We start from the raw sequence: 8,705 nt of genomic DNA, 5'->3' as shown, positions 1-8,705 counted from the left end.
AGGTCTATTTAATTTTAAACAATTTAAAATTAAACCAAATTAATCCTAAGATCCTACGTTTGCATGCAACTCTTTATTATAGGTTGACGGTTTCTAATAATCAAATTTTATAACTATTATAAAATTAGTTAATTAGCCCTATAATCATACATACTATGGTTTAAATAATTAAAATCAAATTATAATTAAATAAAACCATATTACATGCATACATTATATTAATATAACAATTATATTAAACTATGGATGTAATATGCACAATGCAAATTAATTTTCATCTTTTATTAATATAACAATTATATTAAAAAAAAATATGAAAAACAATCAAGCATACACAATACATTAATTTAAATATAACAAATTATATTTAACTAAGTAATGTCATGCATCATGCTTATTCAATTTCATATATTTAAAATATCAACATATTTTAAATTACTCATGAAATTCATAATCATGCATTAAAACCATACATTATAACATTTATAATATATAAAAATGCATGAACATGCTTAACCTAAGATGGGATTCATCTAAATGACATCCATAAAGCATTAAATAACAATTGAACCTGTAAAATTGGCCTCTAGGATAAAATAAAGCAATAATTACAATAATAAAGCCTTAAAAAATCCTAAAAGTGCTTTCAAAGCTCCAAAACCGGCCTCAAAACCTTCGAAAAACTTCAAACCGGCTAAAAAATGCTTGAACCGGCCTAAAATAGGAAGAACCGGCCCAAAACCCCTTGAATCGGCACCATATGAAAAAATCGGAGTCGAACCGAGCCGACCGCGCCGAGCCGTCCGTACAGCCGAGTGAACCGAGCCGTCCGTACAGCCGAGCCGAGCCGTCCGTACATCCCGAGCCGAGCCGTCCGTACACCCCGAGCCGAGCCGTCCGTACACCCGAGCCGTCCGTACAAGTGCCGTCGAGCCGAGCCGCGGGAGCCGTCCGTACATCCAGTGACGTCACGATGACGTCATCCCTTCTTCAACCTCCAGCCGCGGATTTTTTTTTTTTTTTTTTTTTTTTTTTTTTTTTTTTTTTTTCCGGTTTCCGTACAGAATCGAAAAACTCTCGTTGATGGCCTTCCGGGTGTCCGTTTTGGGCAAATTTGGTGTCAAAAAATTCAGAAAAACACCCCGAATCCAAAAATTGGACTCTAAATTACAGATTTACAAATTAAAATGCCCAAAAACGCAGGGGCCTTTACATTTTGATCTTATCAAAACAGTAAATCTATGGCCAAAATTACAGAAACATTCAATTGCAAAAACCACATTCATAATGCAGAGATCCCACCTAACCAATGCAAATTTTAAAATTCTCAATTAAAACTGAGATGGCTCTGATACCAATTGAAGGGATGAAAACCCTTTACAGCGGAAAATATACAGAAACTCAATTTTAATTAGAACCTTAAAAATACCAATACATTGGCAAAAAATATTGATTAAACATGCTTTAAAAAATTACAGAGAATAAAACTTACGCTCGTTGACGACTCTGAATCTGCAATCACCAAATTTTTGGGCACCACCACTTGAAAACCTTCCTATTCTCTGATTGAGATGGTTTGTGGGAACCAAAATTGGAATAAGGGAATGGAGAGATTTTTTTTTTTTTAGAGAGAATGGATAGTCTTCTTCGCAGAACTCTCTCCCGTTTTAGAGAAAAAAAATTTTGTTACGCAAAAAAATTCCCTCTTCTTCAGTCGGAAGAAGAGGGAAGTTAGAGAGAATAATTGGGAACGTGGGAAAACCACCCACGTTCCTTATTAATTTAATAAATTAATATTTAATTAATATTAATTAATTAATTAATTATATTAATTATATTAATTAAATAAATAATTAAATAATTAAATCATATTTAATTAATATTTCATTTAAATCATATTTAAATGAATATCTCTCACATAACCTATAGTTTTAATTTAATTAATTTAATTAAATCAAATTTAATTAAATCAAATTAAACAAAAACTATTAATTAATTCTCCAATTAATTAATTTCTAAATTAAATATCTTATATTTAATTTAATCCATAATTTGAATCATATTCAAATATAAATTTCTCTCATAACTTATAGTTTTAATATGTATCATATACACATTAAATTTTAACTTATAGTTTTAATATGAATCTAATTCACATTAAACTGATATTTGAACTTATTCAAATATTTTATTCTCTCATAATTTAATTTTGAATCATATCCAAAATTAAATTTATATAATAAAGTCTAATTAAAATATAAACTTTATATTATAATGTATCAATATACATTATATTAATTCCCAAAGTAAATTTGAACATTTCAAATTACAACCAATATAAATAAATCTCATTACTCTTTATGAGCTAGGAAGGGGACCTAATGGACCTACAGATCAGAAGCTACAACGATATGAGATTAATTGGCTAAACTCATTAACCACATTAATCAATATTCGTTAACTGTGCGTACACTCCACTAAAGACTCACAGCTGAACTCTTCTCACTATAGATATATTTCTGTGTCCACGGATATAGACCAATACCAGTAAGTTAGTCCTTCACAAGTGTTCGTAACTCCAGCTGGGTCAAATTACCGTTTTACCCCTGGGTTACCTCTAGTCCTTAAATACCAGTGCTCCTCTAATGAACAACCTGTTTATGGTCCAACCACTAAACAGAAACCCCTCTCGTGCCATTGAGAGGGTAGGGCCCTTTGTTCAAGTCTCGGAGACACCATTTAAGGGAACACTTATCTACTTACCCTAAAGGTGGGAAGGAGTGAATTCCATCTTGTGTGATTATGTTCCCAGCTCTCCACTCGGTATTATCCCCAAAATGATAAGAATATTGAGTCGGCAATCTGGCCACTCTCACTCGTATAAATCAAAGGACAATCCCTCGCAAACAGGAGTTCATAATACACTCAGGATTAAGACTAAGTTACCTAGGTCATCCTAATGAAATAGCAATCCAACTAGTTAACGGAGTTACATCTAGTGATTACTATTTCGTGGTCCAGTCTTATGCAAACTCATTGCATAGGATACCCTCACTCGCATGTCACATACATGAACGCATTTGATCAATGTGTCTGTATCAAATACAAAGTGAGCCGTATCCATAGTGTTAACAGGATAAGGTACCCAACCTTAACCCTATACTATAGACTCTTTAAGCTGATCTTGAACATTAATCCCTGTATGTCTCTACATACTGTTCAAGACTCATCAAACAGCTTAGGATGTTAGTTTATTGGATTTGGGTTATTAAGACAAAACTAATAAAATAATCAATAACACTTATTGAAATTAAATAATAAAATACTTTATTAATGACGGTCAATTGATTATATTTACTATCTACGAGTTTTAGGACATAAAATCCAACAGTACATTCTTTAGCCGATTATCATAGATGTACCAGACGTACGTTCCTCAGTCGCGCATCACATAAATCGCCAGACATTCCTCAGCCGCGCATCACAGAGACTCCTCAAGGTATGTTAAGCTTTGATCAGTCTGTAATTTCGTTGGTACATTTTGTTTGATTTATTAATTTTGGGTGGTGTGGATTTATTTGCATGAGGATATTATCAAGGGTCGCCAGTACGCCGCCCCACCGCCAAAATGACAGTCAAGTTTATTGGAGGGATAGTATGCCAAAAAGCTTATTCTTTCTCCCTCTTTAATTAATTGTTTTGGTTTTGCTTGCATATACCAAAATTGAAGGCTTAAACTGTGAATGTTAGGATGGTCTAAAGAAAAAATATATCGAAGTGATGAGATTACCTGAAGTTTGAACTACATCTTTCATGCTAATATAATTATGTCTTAGAAACTTATTTCATTTTTTACTTGCTTTCTGTTATCTGCGGGGTTTACTAAATTATCTTCACATCTTTCCAATTTTTAGATTGTGTATTTGATTCTATGGGCTTATGATGATATTTCAAATAATCTTAGCCAATTTCAGTGAGATTTTTTTATCAATGATCTGAATGTTACACACACTAAAGCCTATTTTTAACTTAGTATATTAGACTTGTTATAATGTAGTTTAGTTTGGTAATTGGAAATAATGCAATACATTTTCCTCTGTTTATGACATCTAATTTAGGTGGAGATGAAGCTATGATAACAGAAGACTTTAATGTGTTATGGGCAGTGGATGTAAGTTTTAATTAAGTTATGTCGTGAGCCTATATAATAAACTTCTCATTCCACTGATCTTCTTTGTTGAGTTACAACTTCGTTTATTGTTAAGTATATTCTTGGTATAACATATTGAATCCATTACCAATTTTGGGAGATTTACAGCAATTTGCAGCAGGAGCCAAACAAATTAAATTCGTGGAGAAACTGAATTTTGAGTTGAGTAGAAAGCACTGGGTGAAATTGAAAGAAGAAACATCACTCACCGGGTGAAATTGTATGTTTGACCCCCTCCTCATTGTGTGTGTTGCATGCTTATCTTTTTTAGTTTCGTTTAAGAGTTCTAAATGTGATTCATAATGGCTTTATGTTTATGGCTTTATGCTCATTATTTTATGTGTGCTTAAATGATCATTTGTTCCTAAACGTGTTTTGATTAGGATTTGGTTAACTTATTAGCTTTGTCTCTTATTTAACTTGTATTGTATTTAAACTTATTAGCTCTTGAAGTGTTAAAGAGTTTTGTCTGTTTACTTTTTTCTTCTCATTAGTACATACATGGAGTTACTGCTCATGGAGTTCACTACATAATAAACAAACATTTCATCCTGTTGATGTTATAGTTGATGAACATATAACACAAGGGTGTTCACCTTTCTATCTTGTTTGGATTTTCTGCTTGCAGGGAAGAATCCTGACACCCTTTTAATGTTATAGTTGATGAATATCTTTATTTTATTCATGGTGGCATTGGATTACTGGTTTTGTTGTGGCTACTTTCAAGAATTTCCATGGCTAACTTGGGAAAATCTTGAGCTTTTCCGTTCACATTATAGATGTTTATTTTCTTATATTTATCTTGGAAATTAGTAAAATGATGGCCATAGGTAATGTTATTCTGTTTTATTTGTCTTTCTTGTGTTTAGTACATCTTTGTCTTTCTTGTGTTTAGTACATCTTGTGTTTAGGCCATAGGTAATGACATTGGATTACTGTTTCATGTGTTTAGTACATCTTGCAACTTATTATGATAATTATATGTGTGTTTGGTACACATTACGTTTCTATGGAATTTTGGAGCCTAGAGCAATGAAGAGATCTAAATTTAAATTTATTAAGTATGTGAATACAATTGCAGTTTTTCAGCTCAGTGGCTTGATAGTATTTCTTGGCTTATTCCTATGTTTTTACTCCTTTTTTTAGGATGAATCTTCCTTGATCTGGATTTCAAGTAAAGGTGAAAGGAGTTTGTAGTTAGCTTCAATCTCACGAATTATACATGGACAAAGAACTGTAAGATATTAATTTATTGGTTATCACTCTAATTATTTTCTTATTTGATGCAATTAGCACACATTGTTACTTAATCCTTTCTTTGATATTTCTCGCTATGCCATTGTTCAATATACAGATTTGCTTATAATTTGCTTTTCCTCTTTTCGACGGCTACCCACGACCTTCAGACGACGATCCACTACAATCTGACGACGACCCACTGCTGTCTGACGACGCCCACGCAAACTTCGACCGATGGCGCTTTAATACATGAGCTAGCAAGTTTGTTTATGAAGAAAGTTTTTGTTTTCATTCATCTAATACTTTAGTTAGCAAGTTGGTTTATGAAGATTGTAGCTTAGACATGTATATTTTGTTTATATTAAACAAAAAAAGGTTCATCTTGTAGCTTAGACATGTATATGGTTCATTGATATATATATATGCAATTTCTTTGATGGAAAGTTTGAGTTTTTTTAATTGATGTGTATTAATATTGTTGGACTTCAAAACAGGTGAATGATAAAATATATGGATATTTTAAAATATAAACTTTTTATTTGAACAAACCTTATATACTTGATACCTATAAACTGTCAAGTATAATTTCACTTGACGTGTAAAACCTGTCAAACATAAAACCCTCTTATTCTTGACACTGGATTAGTTGACGCATAAAAACTGTCAAGTATAATTATAGACTTGACGCTTTTTCAATGTCAAGTATAATTATACTTGACACTTATAAACTATCAAGTAAACCTCTCTTATTCTTGACACTGGATTAGTTGACACATTGAAAAGCGTCAAGTAAACCAATACTTGACAATTAAAAAGCGTCAAGTAAACCCAGTTTTGTAGTAGTGATAAGTGAGGGCAACTCATTAGCGTTGGCCCAATAAGCCTCCAATTTCAAGGGTAATATAGGATGGATAGTTGGAAACATAAGGTGCAAGACGGAATTCACTCCTACCCACTTTAGGGTTAGTAGAGGTTGTTCCCTTAAGTAGTGAATCCAAGTCTTCAACAAAGAGGCCCCACCCTCTCATTGGCCCAAGAGGGATTCGGTTTATAGGTTGAACCTGAAAACCAATTGGTCAATAGTGGATCAGTGGGACTTAAGGAGAAAGATGTAGTCTTGGGGTAAAACGATACTTTTCAACCCAACCAAGTTTACGAATAACTTGTGAAGGATTAACTTACTAATTATGGTTATCTCCAATGGACACAAATATATCTATAGTGAGGGGAGTGCAACTACGGGACTTTAGTGGAATGACCTATTAGTTAATAAATGTTGATAAGCTCGATAGTTCAGAATTTAGCCAGTTAATCTTGGATCGTTGGAGCCCATGATGTATAGGTCCATTAGGTTTTTCTGCTAGCTCATATGGAATAAGCTTATAAAACTATGATGGAATGAGTCGAATTGTTTGAAATAGAAGATGAGAGAGAAACCGACAAGTATATGTGATATAGTCGTCGGTTTTTAGATTACTAATAGAGCTTTATGCTTAAATAGGATTTAAATATTAAAGATATGAATGTGGATTCATACTCGGAAGCTCGAATAAAGATGGAAATAGTCAAAGTTGTAAAAAGTCAAAATGTTGACTTTTGACTTTTGAAAAGTCAAACTTTGACCGATAATATATTCAAATGTGATTTAAATCTTGAGAAAATAAATGTTGATTCATGCTCGAAATGTCAAAATTAGTTAAGATGGATAAAATTGTGAAAAGTCCAAATCTTGACTTTTTGGTTTGAAAAGTCAAAATTTAACTTTAACCAAATGATAATTTTACCCTTTGACCAAAGTTAGTGGAAAAATCCAACATTTTGTTGGATAAACCCACTAACTATAGTGGGCTATGTGTTAGCACACTATGAAGACATTAAGCCCACTAATGGTTAGTGAGTTATGTGTTGTTGGCCCATGTGTTTTGCATGCGCATGCAACCTTGCATATGAATCCTCTATAAATTGGGCTCTTGAGGCCTTAAGGTGTAACGCCCCGAAAATTTAAGGTAAAATTTTTCTCGTTTTATGTAAAATGCAAGTTGATATAATAATAATATAATATTAATTATATTATTATTATTAATGTTTATTTTATTGGTTATAATATTAATATTATAAATATTATTATTATTAATATTTATTTTAATTGTTATAATATTAATATTATAAATATTATTATAAATTAATATTATAGAAATATTGTCATTTATAGAACAATAAGATAAATTATTAATTATTTAATATTAATATTATTAATATATTATTATTATTACTTTATTATTATCATTATTATTTATATATAATATATATATTATTATTTAATTTAAATTATTAATTTTATATAATTATTAAGGTTTATATATATATATATATATATATAATATTTTTTTAAAAAAAATAAAAACCCTAAAAACGCGCCGCTACCCCCCCCTCGAAATTTCTTCTTCTCTCCCGTTTCCTCCTTCCTCACGCCGCGCGCCACCCGAACCATCCATCTCCTCTTCTTCCTCCATCTCTTCCTTCCCCGTCTCTGCCTCGCCACCATCACCATCATCCCTCTTTCTTTTTCTTCTCCTTCTCCTTCTCCTTTACAGCCCACCGACGACAGCAGACGTCCGTCCGCCGCGGCCTCCATCCGTTTTCGCTTCGCCCCCAACCGCCGGCAGCCGATAACTCCCTCTCTCTCTTCGTTCTATCACCGCCGGCTTACTCTCCGTCATCAGCTCGTGTCTCCAACGCCGACAGAGCACGGAGGAAGCGCCGTCGTTCGCCGGAAGGAAGAAGCCCAGAATCGTGCTGCCGTTTTTCGTCCAACCCGACCCGGTTCCAAGCTGACCCGAACCCGTTTCCGATCCGAGCCACGCATTCCGGGTGAGCCGAGCTGAGTAAGCCGAGCCGAGCGAGCCGCGAGCCGAGCCGCGAGCCGAGTAAGCCGAGCCGAGCCGAGTCCAAGCCGAGCCGAGCCGCGAGCCGAGTAAGCCGAGCCGAGCCGAAAACCAAGCCGAGCCGAGCCGAGTCCAAGCCGAGCCGAGCCGAGCCGAGCCGAGTAAGCCGAGCCGAGCCGAGAACCAAGCCGAGCCGAGCCGAGTCCAAGCCGAGCCGAGCCGAGCCGAGCCGAGAACCAAGCCGAACCGAGCCGAGCCGAGCCGAGTCCAAGCCGAGCCGAGCCAAGCCACCTAAGCCTTCCTTCCTCCACTTCGGTTCACGGTGAGTCTTCGGTAAGGATTGTTCTGATGAATTCCCTAATGTTACCTCG

At 34.4% G+C, this 8,705-nt stretch overlaps 2 non-coding genes across 2 annotated transcripts; both read left to right on the top strand.

The window, feature by feature from the left end:
- Positions 1-3,933: 3,933 nt before the first annotated feature.
- Positions 3,934-4,020, top strand: LOC127151508 (small nucleolar RNA R11/Z151). Its single transcript, XR_007824559.1, has one exon. It is a non-coding gene; the product is annotated as a small nucleolar RNA R11/Z151 (small nucleolar RNA).
- A 106-nt stretch (positions 4,021-4,126) lies between these two features.
- LOC127151514 (small nucleolar RNA Z152/R70/R12) lies at positions 4,127-4,233 on the top strand. The gene has a single exon (XR_007824564.1). It is a non-coding gene; the product is annotated as a small nucleolar RNA Z152/R70/R12 (small nucleolar RNA).
- The last annotated feature ends 4,472 nt before the right edge of the window (positions 4,234-8,705 follow it).

This window comes from Cucumis melo, chromosome 10 (genome assembly GCF_025177605.1).
Source record: "Cucumis melo cultivar AY chromosome 10, USDA_Cmelo_AY_1.0, whole genome shotgun sequence".
Classification (NCBI taxonomy): domain Eukaryota; kingdom Viridiplantae; phylum Streptophyta; class Magnoliopsida; order Cucurbitales; family Cucurbitaceae; genus Cucumis; species Cucumis melo.
Note: the sequence above shows the minus strand (reverse complement) of the source record. Positions and strands in the feature narration are given on the sequence as shown.